The 13,755-nt window shown below is 42.5% G+C and overlaps 1 protein-coding gene across 10 annotated transcripts in view; it reads left to right on the top strand.

Annotated features, from left to right (window-relative positions):
• PLEKHA5 (pleckstrin homology domain containing A5) overlaps positions 1–13,755 on the top strand; it is a 219,095-nt gene that overhangs the window by 72,097 nt on the left and 133,243 nt on the right. The gene's annotated exons all lie outside the window — the stretch shown is intronic.

Below are 13,755 nucleotides of genomic sequence, written 5' to 3'. Positions count from 1 at the left end.
ACAGGGAGCTTGTTCCAGAGGGCCGGAGCTGCAACAGAGAAGGCCCTCCCCCGGGGAGTCGCCAGCTGACATTGGCTGGCAGATGGAATCCGGAGGAGACCCAACCTGTGCGATCTAATTGATCTGAGAGAGGTAATCGGCAGGAGGCGGTCTCTCAGGTACCCAGGTCCGATGCCATGTAGGGCTTTATAGGTAGCGACCAGCATCTTGAAGCGGATTCGGAGACTGATAGGTAGCCAGTGCAGCTCGCGGGGGATAGGTGTAACGTGGGTGTACCTTGGTGCACCCACAATCGCTCGCGCGGCTGCATTCTGGACTAATTGGAGTCTTCGAACACTCTTCAAGGGCAGCCCCATGTAGAGAAGAAATTTATCAAGGATAGAACCAGGATTTGGCATTGCCTACAGTAATCTAGGTCTTTGGCCAAATGGTGGTGACTGAGACCTTTCATTATGTTTAGACGTCCTGATCTTACTTACCTCTGAGTAATAAGCTGTGTTGCTGCTGTGGCTGAAGTTACATAGGGTTAGGGCTGGAGGAGCACGTGGCTGAACATTGGTGGCTCAACAATAAAGCCACATTTATGGCTGTTCACAGAGTTCCGTGATGCTGTGACCACGTTTTATGACAGTTTTGCTGAAAACCTGGCACTTCCATTTCTTGGCGCAACCATGCCCCTAGCAAACCATCATTTCACTTAATGAGTGCAGCATTTGCTTAGTGACCATGGCGATTCACTTAACAGCCACACCAGAAAGGGCCATGACTGACAGCTGTCATAACCTAATTGTCAACCTTGAAGCTGATCTGGCCGAAGCCATCTCGGAGTTTCAGTGCTGCCACCCTGGAGCTGAGGGATAGGGAGGAGTGACTAGAGATAGCTGGGGTTGTGTAGTCAAAATTAAATACTTTCTCTTGGGAACCAAAGATGTTCTCACACCTGGCCAGAGGAAGGAGGGGCGGTGTCACCAGGCCACCAGACATTGGTCCGTGTGGCTGTTTGTTTGGGGTTGAGGAAAAAACTTTTAAGTAGGTGAAAACCGCGGGAACGTTCAGAGTTGGGTTTTCACCAGATCTGTGCCAATATGATATATCCAATAAAGCAGTTATTTAAGGAACTCATCTGCCTCGGAGTTTTGTTTGATGTGGGTCTGTTACTTGGAACTCTGAAACTAATGACTGTTACGGACAGGATCCATGACGATCATAACCCAAGGACTACCTATACCTCTTCGAGTCTTCAAAATGAAATCTGAATGTAGACCTGTAAACTAATTTACTCCTCACTTTCGAAATACTGTAACTTTTCTCTGCTTAGGCCACCATGGCATACACCAGTGAGGGGGAACCTTTTCAGCACCAAGTACCCAAACCGGAATACATGTGCGGGAGTGCCAGAAACCAGAAGACCAACTGGCTGGTGCGCATGTGGGCGCCGGCCAGCTGGGCTTCGGGTTTCAGCTGGGCTTCGTTTGCACCGGAGCACCGGAAACCAGAAGAGCAGCTGGCGGCAGCACGCATGCCCACACAGAGAGGGCTCTGCATGCCAACTCTGGCACACGTCCCATAGGTTCGTCAACACGCGCATGCACAATTGGGGGCTTATCCCATTATCTGTTTTTTCCCATTAAATCCCATTCACTGCCTCCAGAATGAAGTTCCTCTGGGTTCCTCCATTGCGTCCCCATTCAAGTGGAGAACTGTCATCGGTTAGGAAAAGATATACTTCTCCTGGCTAGGTGTCTCTCTCTCCCCCCCGCTTCCATTGGGATTTGGAGGGAAGGAAACAAAAACAACAAGCAGACCAGGGGTGGTATTTACTTACCTTCCCTACCGGTTCACAAACATGGGCGCGTGCATGCACTTAGCTGTCCGCACGTGCGCTTTTGACAAAAAAAAGGGCCTAAGTGGGATGCCATAGAGCCAGGAAGGGTGGGTGGGGCCTCCTACGATTTCTGCTACCGGTTCGGGTGAACCGATCTGAACCGGGAGAATACCACCTCCGAAGCAGACGTATCTGTGTGCTAAGTTCATCTGATCCATGCGAATGCAGCTCTTTCCCCTGCTTTTCGTATACGTGCTCCCTTGCTACGGAGACAGATGAAATCTGTGCTTAGTCTCCATAGCGATGATGTCTGTAGGCTGCTGCTTTGCCCTTCAGGATGTATAATAACTGCTTTTCTTAACCGCCTCTCCCACCCCCAACCCCTCCCACCCCAAATCCGGGAAGCATGCTGATTGAATGTCGTAGCAGTTCCCCAGCTCCGTCTTCTCAACACTGAGAGGACAGAAGGGGAGAAGCTTGGATGCATAAACAGGTTGGTGGATGGTGAGTGGCTTCCCAATCCTTGCTAACCAATTTCGTTGTATTTAAGTACAATGAAAATAAAGGTTATAATTATTTTGCAAAGTTCTTTATATTCCTATGCAGCTAAATACATTGTTGTATTTAGATGATATTTGCAGATGATATTTGCTTTTGCAATGGCTTTTCTTTGTTGTCTTGTCAGCCTCCACACTTTTATTACTAAGGTCTTATGCGCACTCTTAAAAAAATAATTTAAAAAAATTAATAATGGAATAGACAGCATTTCTTTCATTAAAGAAGCATCAGGCAATCCAGTTGATAATTATTGAATTGAGGTGTCTGTGTGTGTATATACATAACTTCTTTAAGGTAATGTAAATAGCTAATTGCACATAAAGTTATCTTCGTATGTATATGTATGTTCGTATGTGCTAAGGCTATGAAAGAAGGAAAATTAAAGTATTTTGTTGTGTTTCTGGTGCGTGTATCTGTGCTAATTGATTTTTAGATTTTCAGTTCTTTGTTGGTTTTAAACTAGGCCATCACATATTACACAGATGACTAGTATTGGATTTTTTCCCAATACTGAGCATGCTCATAATGAATTTTTATTCTAAAATCACTGCTTTTCACAGTTTTGTCCGTTATTGGAATGTTGAGAAAGACAGCACAACGTGTTCTTTTGTTGTTATTATATTCAAAGTTAATGTTTCATTCATGGGAACCTGAGAATTTGATTGAAGCTTAATTATCACATTTGGAAGACCAGTTTTAGCAGGAGATTTTTCAAGGTGAATAAAAAAATGTGTATTCTTTTCCCGCATGTTTAACATTTAAATATAGTTTCATTTCTTTTTTCTTTTTTGGCCTATTACTGACATCTTTTTTAATTTAATGGATTAATTGATCTGGTACCAAAAAAAAAAATTACAGATGTATCTTGTTCAGGTGTAATGATGCTTCGTACATGAATTTCACCTGCTCCATTAAATGAAGTAAACCATTATTGTGGACTAGTAACATCATCTTACGTTATTAGAAGACTTTGTAGTTTATTGGACTAGATCTCTAGACAAATAGAGTGAAATAATGTCAAGTATTGTTTACTAGCCGCATATGCTTAAACTTACTGCGTATCATGGCATGGGTGGCTCTTTAAGAAAGATGTGCAAATTCTATATTGTATTTTGATGGCGCGAAGTACTTTGAAAACAATTACAGAAAGAGGTCGTAATATCAGCTATGACTCACTGAACAGCCTTAGCAGTGGAAATGCTGATCCCAATTGTGACCGTAACTTGAGGATTATCTGTCGTTAATTTCAAAGCAGACCTTGTATGATTTATCTTGATATTCTGTGCACTGAGATAAGGACATTAGTAGGTGTGTGTAGTGTTCTTTTGTTTTTGTTTCCCTTGAGCCTGAAGGCAATTTTCATTAGTTTTCTGTTTTTATTTTGTTTGCCATCCAATAGTTGAGTAGCCAAATAAATCAGCTTAATAAATAAAGGCATTGCAGAGATTCAGATTCAGATTCAGATTAGTTTATTTGTATGCCGCCTTTCTCCGGGAGGGACTCAGGGCGGCGAACAACTCAAAGGGGAAAAAGGGGACATAAACACAATACACATAATTAAAATACACCAAAGTCACACAGGCATACAAGTCGAGAGGGGAGGGGAACTCATCAACCCCAGGCCTGCCGGCACAGCCAGGTTTTGACGGCTTTCCGGAAGGCCTGGAGAGAGGTGAGGGTCCGAGTCTCCGCGGGGAGTTCATTCCAAAGGGCCGGAGCTGCTACAGAGAAGGCCCTCCCCCGGGTGGTAGCCAGGTGGCATTGGCTGGTGGACGGAACCCGGAGGAGGCCGACCCTGTGCGATCTAACGGGTCTTTGGGAGGTAATTGGCAGCAGGCGGTCTCTCAAGTACCCAGGTCCAATACCATGAAGGGCTTTATAAGTTACGACTAGTACTTTGAAGCGTATCCGGAGACCGATTGGTAGCCAGTGCAGCTCGCGGAGGATAGGTGTAACATGGGTGTACCGAGGTGCACCCACAATTGCTCGCGCGGCTGCATTCTGGACGAGTTGAAGTCTCCAAATACTCTTCAAAGGCTGCCCCATGTAGAGCGCATTGCAGATGTGTCATTACCCAAACTAGGTAACTTCATGAATGCTGGTACTGGATAGCACTGATGAGATTATCTAGTTGGGTAATGAAACGTCTGCAAGAAAACAACCAAGCTCAGAGAGCACCAAGGACCTCTCACTTCAAACCCTGAGCTACAAATATTCTCCTTTATTAAAATAAACTCACTCTCTGTCAGCCCAAACCACCTCACAGGATTGTTGTTTTTGTGGGGAAAATAGAAGGAAGAGGTAGGTTGGGTATGCAGGCAGTTGGACTGGAAGATCTCCAAGGTCCTTTCCAGCTGTGTTATTCTATTATTCTGCTAAATGTTTGCCACCTTGAATTATTTGTAAACAAACAAACAAACAAACAAATAGTTCTTAGTACCAAATAGTACTGAATAGCACCAAATTAAATTTTAGAGAAAGTATTGTTTATCAGATTGTTAAAACTTAGAGCTCCTATAACTTCTTGTAAATGATCGGGCCATTGCAGCAAAATACTTATTGAAGGAAACAGCTGTTTTTGTCCACTCGATTTAGATAAGAGCGGACTTCAGCACTTCACGATTTGAGCATTGATTTCAACTGATTCATGCAAAGAAATCATGCAGAAGGATGTCTCATGTATACATGTATTACTTGCGATCCTTGTTGAATGACTAATTAGTCATGGCCATGCATGTTGAATTGTAAGGGAAGTTCCGAAACATTTCGAAATTTCAAAAGGAGAAGGTCATTTATGGAATGTAGATTAAATTAAAAACAGCTTTCCATAAGGTAACCATAGTACCATGTTTCCCCGAAAATAAGATAGGATCTTATTTTCTTTTGACCTCCGAAATAAGCACTTGGCCTTTGTTCCTTGTATGTATACTGAGAACTTAAGCACCGGAGTCAAATTCCTCGTGTGTCCAATCACACTTGGCCAATAAAGAATATTCTATTCTATATTCTATTCTACTCAGAGAAACTTTCAGTAAAAGAGTTTGGCTTGAAGAATACAGAATGTTTAGTTCTTCCCTTGTTTTTTTTTTAGAAATGTTTTGTTGCAAACTTTTAGACATTGTATTTATCCAGATCAATATTACTCAACCTTGAGAACTTTAAGATGGGTGGACCTCAACTCTCAGAGTTCCCCACCCAGCCAATCCCACCTATCTCAAAGTTGACATGCTTGCAAAACACTGATGCAGATCTAAAATGAGGACAAAAACTGGCCTTTTCCAATCTTGGGAGTGAAAAGAAAAGGTAAACGCCTCTTCCTCTCAGATAACCATGGCATTTTATTTGCTTTTCCCTATGCAGAAGATCTCACATTTATTCCTTAGCACAAGAAGTACGAAAAAAGAAGATTACTAATGAAGCTACCTCAGATTACTCATGATCCTATTTTAGCTTTGTAAGTTTATAAGAAGAATTGGGTTTATAAGAAGAATTGAGCTGGGTTAGAGCATAGGCCTCTCCTTTCAAGGATGATGGTTTCACACAGTGACTAAGTACGTATTTATTGGGAAGTTCAAATATAAATAAACTAAATATAAATGACCATGACAGCAGGCACCCTGTTCCCCAATAGCTGATGTGTTCAGCAGTTGGTGTGCATTTGATGCTGGAGATACTGTATTTTTCGGACTATAAGATGCATCAGAGTATAAGGTGCACCAAGATTTTGAAGAGGCAAATTTTTAAAAAAAGTTTTTGCACTTTGCAGGCCTCCCAAATCCTCTGAACGCCTCAGTTTTTATGAAAAACGGGCCATGCAGAGAGTTTGAGAAGCCTACAAAGTGCTCCTGGGGCTGGGGGGGGGGGTTAAAAGCAGGCAAAAAATGGCCCATTTTCGCAAAAATAGGTCCATTTTTTCCAAAAAGGGGCATGCATAGCCTTTAGGAGACTTGTAGAGTGTCCCTGGAGGCTGGAAGGGGGCAAAAATGAGCAAAAAATGGCCACTTTTTTGCCAGAATGGTCCCAGTTTTTTTGCAAAAACAAACAAAAACCAAAAACCAGGGCATGCATAGCCTTTGGGCTTGTAGAGTGCTCCTGGGGGCTTGGAGGCGGGCAAAAACGAGCAAAAATTTGCCCATTTATTGCTCGTTTTTGCCCTCCCCAGCCCCCAGGAGCACTTTGCAAGCCTCCCAAAGCCTCTGCACATCCATTTTGGTGAAATGAACCAAGTATGAAGTAAGTAATACAAAAAGATAAATACTCAACCTTAACTAAAAGATGGAGAGGGAGGGAAGAAGGGAGTAGGATGAATGGAGGGGGGGATCTATTATTAGTCTAGCATCCACCTCCAATGTGAAGACCTCCCATTGGAGCACAAGCCAACTGGCAAAACTAGGTCTTTAAGCTCTTGTGGAAGGTCAGGAGGATTGAGACCACAAATCAGGGCACAAGTGGGGGGGGGGGGGGAGAGAGAAGATTTTCCAAAGAGCAGAACTGAAAGCAAAGAATGCTCTTCTCCTGGACTCCACCAGCCAGAATACCCTATCTGGCGTAGTCCGTAGCATGCCTCCTCTGATTCAGAGATACAGAAATCCTCAAGTTAGGACCACAATTGAGCCCAAAATTTAAGTTGCTAAGTGAAACATGTGTTAAGTGAGTTTGCTCCATTTTACGACTTTTCTTTCCTCAGTGGTGAAGTGAATCCCTGCAGCTGTTAAGTTAATAACATGGTTGTTAAGTGAATCTGGATTCCCCATGCACTTTGCTTGTCAGGAGGTCGCTTCAACCGTCATTAGTATGAGTCAGTTGCCAAACACCGGAATGCTGATCATGTGACCATGGAGATGCTGCCACGGTCATAAAGTGTGAAAAACGGTCATAAGTCACTTTTTTCCGTAACTTTAGTCACTAAATGAAGTGTTGTAAATCAAGGACATACTGTTTCAAGTCAGACTGAATTGTGCACTGCTGAGCTTACTAGTTTGAAAAGCTATGGAAAGATGCATGAATATTATTTGCATATTAAGAATTTGAGATGAAGAGCATGTCGCAGAGAGGAGGCAGCCCAATTCTTTCTGGATTTTTTTTTTTTTTTTTTACATCAAGCTGAGGCAGTGCCAAGTGAGATGCCATCTGTTTTTGCTTCTTGATGCGCAGGGAGCTTTTGTACCAAATGTCTGGTTCTCTGTTGGCTTCCTTGATTGCCTTTGATGTAGCTCTTCTGTGCACCTTGATATTAACTTTCAAAAATAGCCTATCCGGGAATGATGTATCCTTCCCCTCGTTTGATCATTTTGATCATCTTTCTTTTATTTGTACAGAGTGACTTTTAATCAATGTTTACTAGACTATTTCAACAATGTCTTTACGTGAGTCTCTACAAACCTGAATGCCTCGTTGCTTTATTTGCAATTTTGCTTTTATGAATATTTCATTTAGGTAAGTGTTATCGTATAGAGTCAGAATAAGTAATAAAGACAAATGGAAATTGTTGAACCATTTTTGTGTACGCCATTCATTTTTGTTTAGCTCTTATCATGGCTCTGTAATAAGCCATCTTTTCCCTAGATCTGTGATGGCGAACCTATGGCATGTGTGCCCCACAGGTTGCCCCAGCTCAGCTCCACTATGCATGCTCGTATGACCCCTGCCAGCCAGCTGGCTTTTGGGTATCTGCCTCGCATGTTCGTGGGGTAGGGCACATGCGGGAGACGCGTGCTGTGGGGCAGGGCGTGTGTGTGGGGGTCGCATGTGCATGTATGGGGGCAAGGGGAGCACTGGGGTCACGTGCATGCGCAGGGGCGGGGGTGCATGCAGGGGATGAGTGCGCCTGCACAGGGTGTCATGAACCCATTGCATTATGGGTGCGCGTGACAAAAAGGTTAGCCATCATTGCCCTAGATTAAGATTTTCCAGATTTTTTGACCCTGACTTAGAAAAACCACAGCCAACATGACCACTGGTCTAAGGTGGCAGGCTGAACCAAAGTAGGCCTCAAGCCTGGACCAAACTAGAGTTTCATGATATTAAGTTTAACTGTTTATATAGAAATTACAAGATTTGCTTTTAAGACATAGTGCGGTTAGACACGGGTTAGAAGGAAGTCTGCACATGAAATATGCTGAAGCGAAGCATCTATTTTAGCCTATTTGCTGGCTTGGCTGTTAGTCTGTCTGGTAGACACATATTGTTAGTTCCTCAAAATACGAGCTATGTATGTCCATTGGCTGACCTATGTATTATGACATCTTGTAGACATAATATTGCTGTAACTCAAGGGCAAATCTTGAGGGGTGTTTCCAAAACTAACAGATGGCTTTAGCTAAAAGCGATAAACTATATAAGGTAGTTCCTGAATCTCACTCAGAGTTCAGGCCATTTATTTTTTGCTATGAACCTGCACAAATAAACTATTCCTTCTTTGAAGAGCTGGCTTGTGTGTCCCATCTTTTCTACAACAGGCCAGTCATAATGTTTTTTGATATTCAACATCCTTCACTCCTGAGGAATATTTTATTTTGTTAGACGCTTGAATCATTATCCTCAAATGGTAGGTGTATATACACACCAAACATTATGATGTAATCGCATGTAAAAGACTGGCTATATGCAATGTTCCCCAAACCATTTTGATAAATGAGCACAGGGTCGGTAAAGAAGGCCCTGTACATCCAATGTCATCCTATCAAACCCCTAATTTAATTTTCAATTAATAGTAGAAAATGAGTAACAATGGAAGGGCACCTTATTCTATCTTTCTCCACACTCCTTCGCTCCAGTTCTAAGGAATAATTGTTAAGCGTGAGGCAAAAAAAAATAAATAGCAAAGAGCTGGTGACAGGTAATGCACCTATCAGTATAACTTCTGAAAGGCAAGGTCTTGTTAACAAGCAACTCGAAGATGGAGTGAAAAGCTGAGGAAAAAAACATTTGTCATTCTCTGTTGTACAGAAAAGAAAAAAGAAAAACTGTCCTAATGGAGTGGGATGACACTGAGCTGTAACCCCACCATTTCTTCACTTGAGACTTGGTGAGACACCTAGAGTGACTTCTATTTTAGCATTACTCTGACAAAGCTTCAGCAGATCTAGAAATGCAAACACTGAAGCAGGAGATTATAGGTGATTTACAACCATTCCAGAGGTGGCATTCAGCAGGTTCTGACCGGTTCTGGAGAACCGGTAGCGGAAATTTTGAGTAGTTCGGAGAACCGGTAAATACCACCTCTGACTGGCCACGCCCTCATCTATTCTCTGCCTCCCGAGTCCCAGCTGATCTGGAGTGAATGGGGATTTTGCAGTATCCTTCCCCTGGAGTGGGGAGGGGATGGAGATTTTAGAGATTTAAAAGGCCAAAGTAAAGAAGGGTGTCTTAATTCTAAGAAGCAGGAAATGTATAGGTAGAAAACCTCTCTGAGTGTGATGCAGAATCCCATAGGGTCTTATCAGATATGTAATAAAAGAGGTCCTTCCTTCTTTATCTCTAGCAAGATTTCACCTCTTTCTCATACTCTACTTATTAGGCAACATGTGTTTTAGGCATCCTGTGTTGCTGCATGCTGCTTGCATCTGCAAAAAATTGTGTGGGCCTTCTTTTCAAAGTGCTAGTTGAAGTTCAACTATTTTTCATAGAATAATCCCAGAGGTTATTTATTTAAAATGAGCAGCTTACTGAGAAGACTGTGAGGTCAGATACATGTGTGATCAGAGCCTTATTTTTATTTGGAATAGTGATTCGTGTTCAATAATGACTATCAATAGTGTTTCCTTTTCGATTATGGCTATCGGAATCGAATTAGGTTGTTAAAGTATTTCCTGGAGTCTAGTTAATGTATGGAATACTTTCACCACTAGAGGGAGCAAATGTTACTACATTGCTAATGAAAAGTTCCTAAACTTAGCATACGGTGTGCAAACTACTAGATAGATTGATGCTTTGCTGCTTTGGGCATTAAAGATATAAAACATATTTTGTGGTGAATAAAATTCTTTGAGTGCTGGGCTACAGAAGAGTCGGATTCAAGTCAGTCTTTAGCCATGGAAGCACCTGGTCATTCATATTCTCTCAGTTCAGCTACCTCCACAAGTTGTTGCTGTGGAAAAAATAGGAGGAGGAGTTCTACATATACCGTCTTGAGCTCCTGAACAAAAGATTGGATATAAATCAAACAAGGGGAAAGAGGAAAAAGTTTATGGGTCACGAAATATAATAGAGAAAGAAGGTAAGAGTTCTCAAATTTGCATTAGATCAATGGCCCTTTTTCTACTTTAAATTCCAACTTGATCAAATAAACTTTCGGGCCACAGATATATTGATTCATGCTTTGTGGATGCTTTATTGTTTGGTGTTTGAAGTTTATTAGAAGTAAACACACAGACTTTCATCTATAGTCGGATTTTAGAGGAGCAAGGCAAACAAGACCTCCAGCAAAACTTGTCACTAGAATAGGAGGTCGGCAACCTTAAACACTCAAAGAGCCACAAAGGTCCTAACTGAAAGCTCCCCGTTCAATTCTGGAGATGACCGGAAGTCCGGTTCCCCCACAATAGAGTCTCCTCCTAGCGTGGTGTCCTTTTTTCTCGACCTGTCTTAACCAAAAGCCCCAACCCTAACCCTATCAATTGTGGAACCAACCAGTGACAGGGAGCCGCAGCAGAGGGATGAAAGAGCCACATGTGGCTCCAGAGCCACAGGTTGCTGACCCCTGCACTAGAACCATCAGCTGTGTATTATATATTTATCCCCACGAGGAAAACATCTGGGAAGTTGCTGTTGAATGTTAAGAGTTCCAACATAATCCTTCATTTAAGAGTAACAGGGAAGCAATTTTAGATTTCTCAAATTTGCAAAATAGTTAGCAGCTTGGTGATAGGCTCGAACCGACTTTGATTAATTCAGTCCCACCAAGTATCGGATTATTCCTATGTTTCTGCTTTTGATATCTGTTGCAGTAAAAGTTACTGATGTAATGTTTTGGGGTTTTTTTTGCCATCGCGGCAAAAGCCCAACAGAGTGTTTACTATCTCAAGATTGACGTTTGAGAGAGACCTCGGATGAGTTCACTGGAGGGCATGGTGTAGGATTGAATGAGTACGTTTGACTTGGAGGTGAAATGTTTATGGGGAAATACAAGGATGGCCCTGGAAAAAAGAGACTGACTAATACTAAGTGAGAATTATATGATTAAAAAAAATTGATTTTTGTAAGAGTCCAATAATCTAGACAGGGCTGAAAGGCATGACAAATGCTGCAGAAATCCTATACATTTTGAAAAAATTACGGTTTTGTCAGTTTTGACAGAGACTATGTTCTTTATCCTAATTCTGCCTTTGATGATACAGGCAGTCCTCAACTTGAGCCCCAAATTTGAGCCAAGGTGGCACAGTGGTTAGGATGCAGTACTGCAGGCCACTTCAGCTGACTGTTATCTGCAGTTCAGCGGTTCAAATCTCACTGGCTCAAGGTTGACTCAGCCTTCCATCCTTCCAAGATGGGTGAAATGAGGACCCAGACTGTGGGGGCAATTTGCTGATGCAATTTGCTAAAAATCTGTAAACCGCTTAGAGAGGGCTGAAAGCCCTATGAAGCGGTATATAAGTCTAATAAATAAATAAATAAATGTATGCTGCTAAATGAGTTGGTTGTTAAGTGAGTTTTGCCCCATTTTACGACCTTTTTGCCGCAGTTTTTAACTGGACCACTGCATGTCTTAAGCTAGTTGACGAAGTAAATCTGCCTTTCCCATATATTTTGCTTATCGGAAGGTCACAACGGATGATGCCGTGATCCTGGCACACCGCATCCATCGTAAAATATGAGAGTCGCCAGAACATCTCGATTCAAATCACATGACCCTGGGGAGCCACAATAGAAGTGTGAAAAAGGGTCATCAATCACTTTATCAGCGCCATTGTAACAGCCACTAAATAAACTGTTGCAAGGTGAGGACTACCTGATAGATTTTGAAGGCTGGTGCTCACCTTGATGTTCTTGTTTCCCAAGATCCTCTTAGTCCTGGCCAACTGTTAGGATAACTTGTTTTTAACCACAGCTGAAGTAGTTGAAGGCAGTGTGCAAAAGGATTGAGTTCACAGTTTTACTAGCAGTTAGCAATAGCAGTTAGACTTATATACCGCTTCATAGGGCTTTCAGCCCTCTCTAAGCGGTTTACAGAGTCAGCATATCGCCCCCACAGTCTGGGTCCTCATTTCACCCACCTAGGAAGGATGGAAGGCTGAGTCAACCTTGAGCCGGTGAGATTAGAACCGCCGAACAGCAGATAGCAGTCAGCTGAAGTGGCCTGCAGTACTGCACCCTAACCACTGCGCCACCTCGGCTCCAGGGGCCCTCATTGGAAAGGAGTGCAACCTTATTTATAAATGAGTTGACCACTCACCACCATTGGTTCTTGGCACAGCATCTGCCTCTTGCTAGGAAGAGCTTTTTTCGTTTAGCGTGAAAGTAACAGGCTAAAAGATGTTTATAAAGTATGTTTTTTTAAAAATGTTAGATTAAAATACAGGTAGTCCTCAACTTAGGACCACAGTTGAGCCCCAAATTTATGTTGTAAAGTGAATTTTGCCCCGTTTTATGACTTTCCTTGGTCACGTTTGTTAAACGAATAACTGTAGTTGTTAAGTTAGTAACACGGTCGTTAAGTGAACCTGGCTTTCCCATTGAGTTTGCTTGTCAGCAGGTCACAAAATGGGATCATGTGACTCTGGCACACTGCCATTATAAAAATGAACCAGTTTTCAAGCATCCAAATGTAAATCACGTGACCATGGGGATGCTGCAACCGCCATAAGTGTGAAAAAGGGTCATAAGCAGTAGTGAGATTCAGCCAGTTTGCACCTATTCGGGAGAACCAGTTGTTAACTTTCTAAGCAGTTCGGAGAACCAGTTGTTGGGGAAAAAAATCTAATTTTGTTTTTCCCCCCCACTTTCCAGGGCTAATCCTGTAAGGAAGGCAGGAAGGAAACATTCTGGTGTTGTTTCTAGCCTAATCTTTTTGCCCTGCTTACAGAAACTGCCTCTCCAGTTAACCCTTGTTACATTGTAACAGCTAAGGCGAATCGCTCTCTGGTTAACCCTTGCTATATTGTAGGAGCTAAGGCGAAGCGCCCATCGATATGAGTGATGTTGAGTTGGCCACGCCCACATGGTCACATGACCCCTGTGCCCCACCTAACCAGCTGGTCGTTAGGGCAGAGAACCGGTTGTTAAATTATTTGTATCCCACCACTGGTCATAAATCACTTTTTTCGGTACTGTATAACTTCAAACAGTCACCAAACGTAATGTTATAAGTTGAGGACTACCTGTATCTTGAAAAACTTGTCTTCCTCTTCCTAAAAAACACTGTAAAACCTCTG

Source organism: Thamnophis elegans, chromosome 7 (assembly GCF_009769535.1).
Source record: "Thamnophis elegans isolate rThaEle1 chromosome 7, rThaEle1.pri, whole genome shotgun sequence".
Taxonomy (NCBI): Eukaryota; Metazoa; Chordata; class Lepidosauria; order Squamata; family Colubridae; genus Thamnophis; species Thamnophis elegans.
The sequence above is the reverse complement of the archived record's forward strand: the minus strand, read 5'-3'. Positions and strand labels throughout refer to the sequence as shown.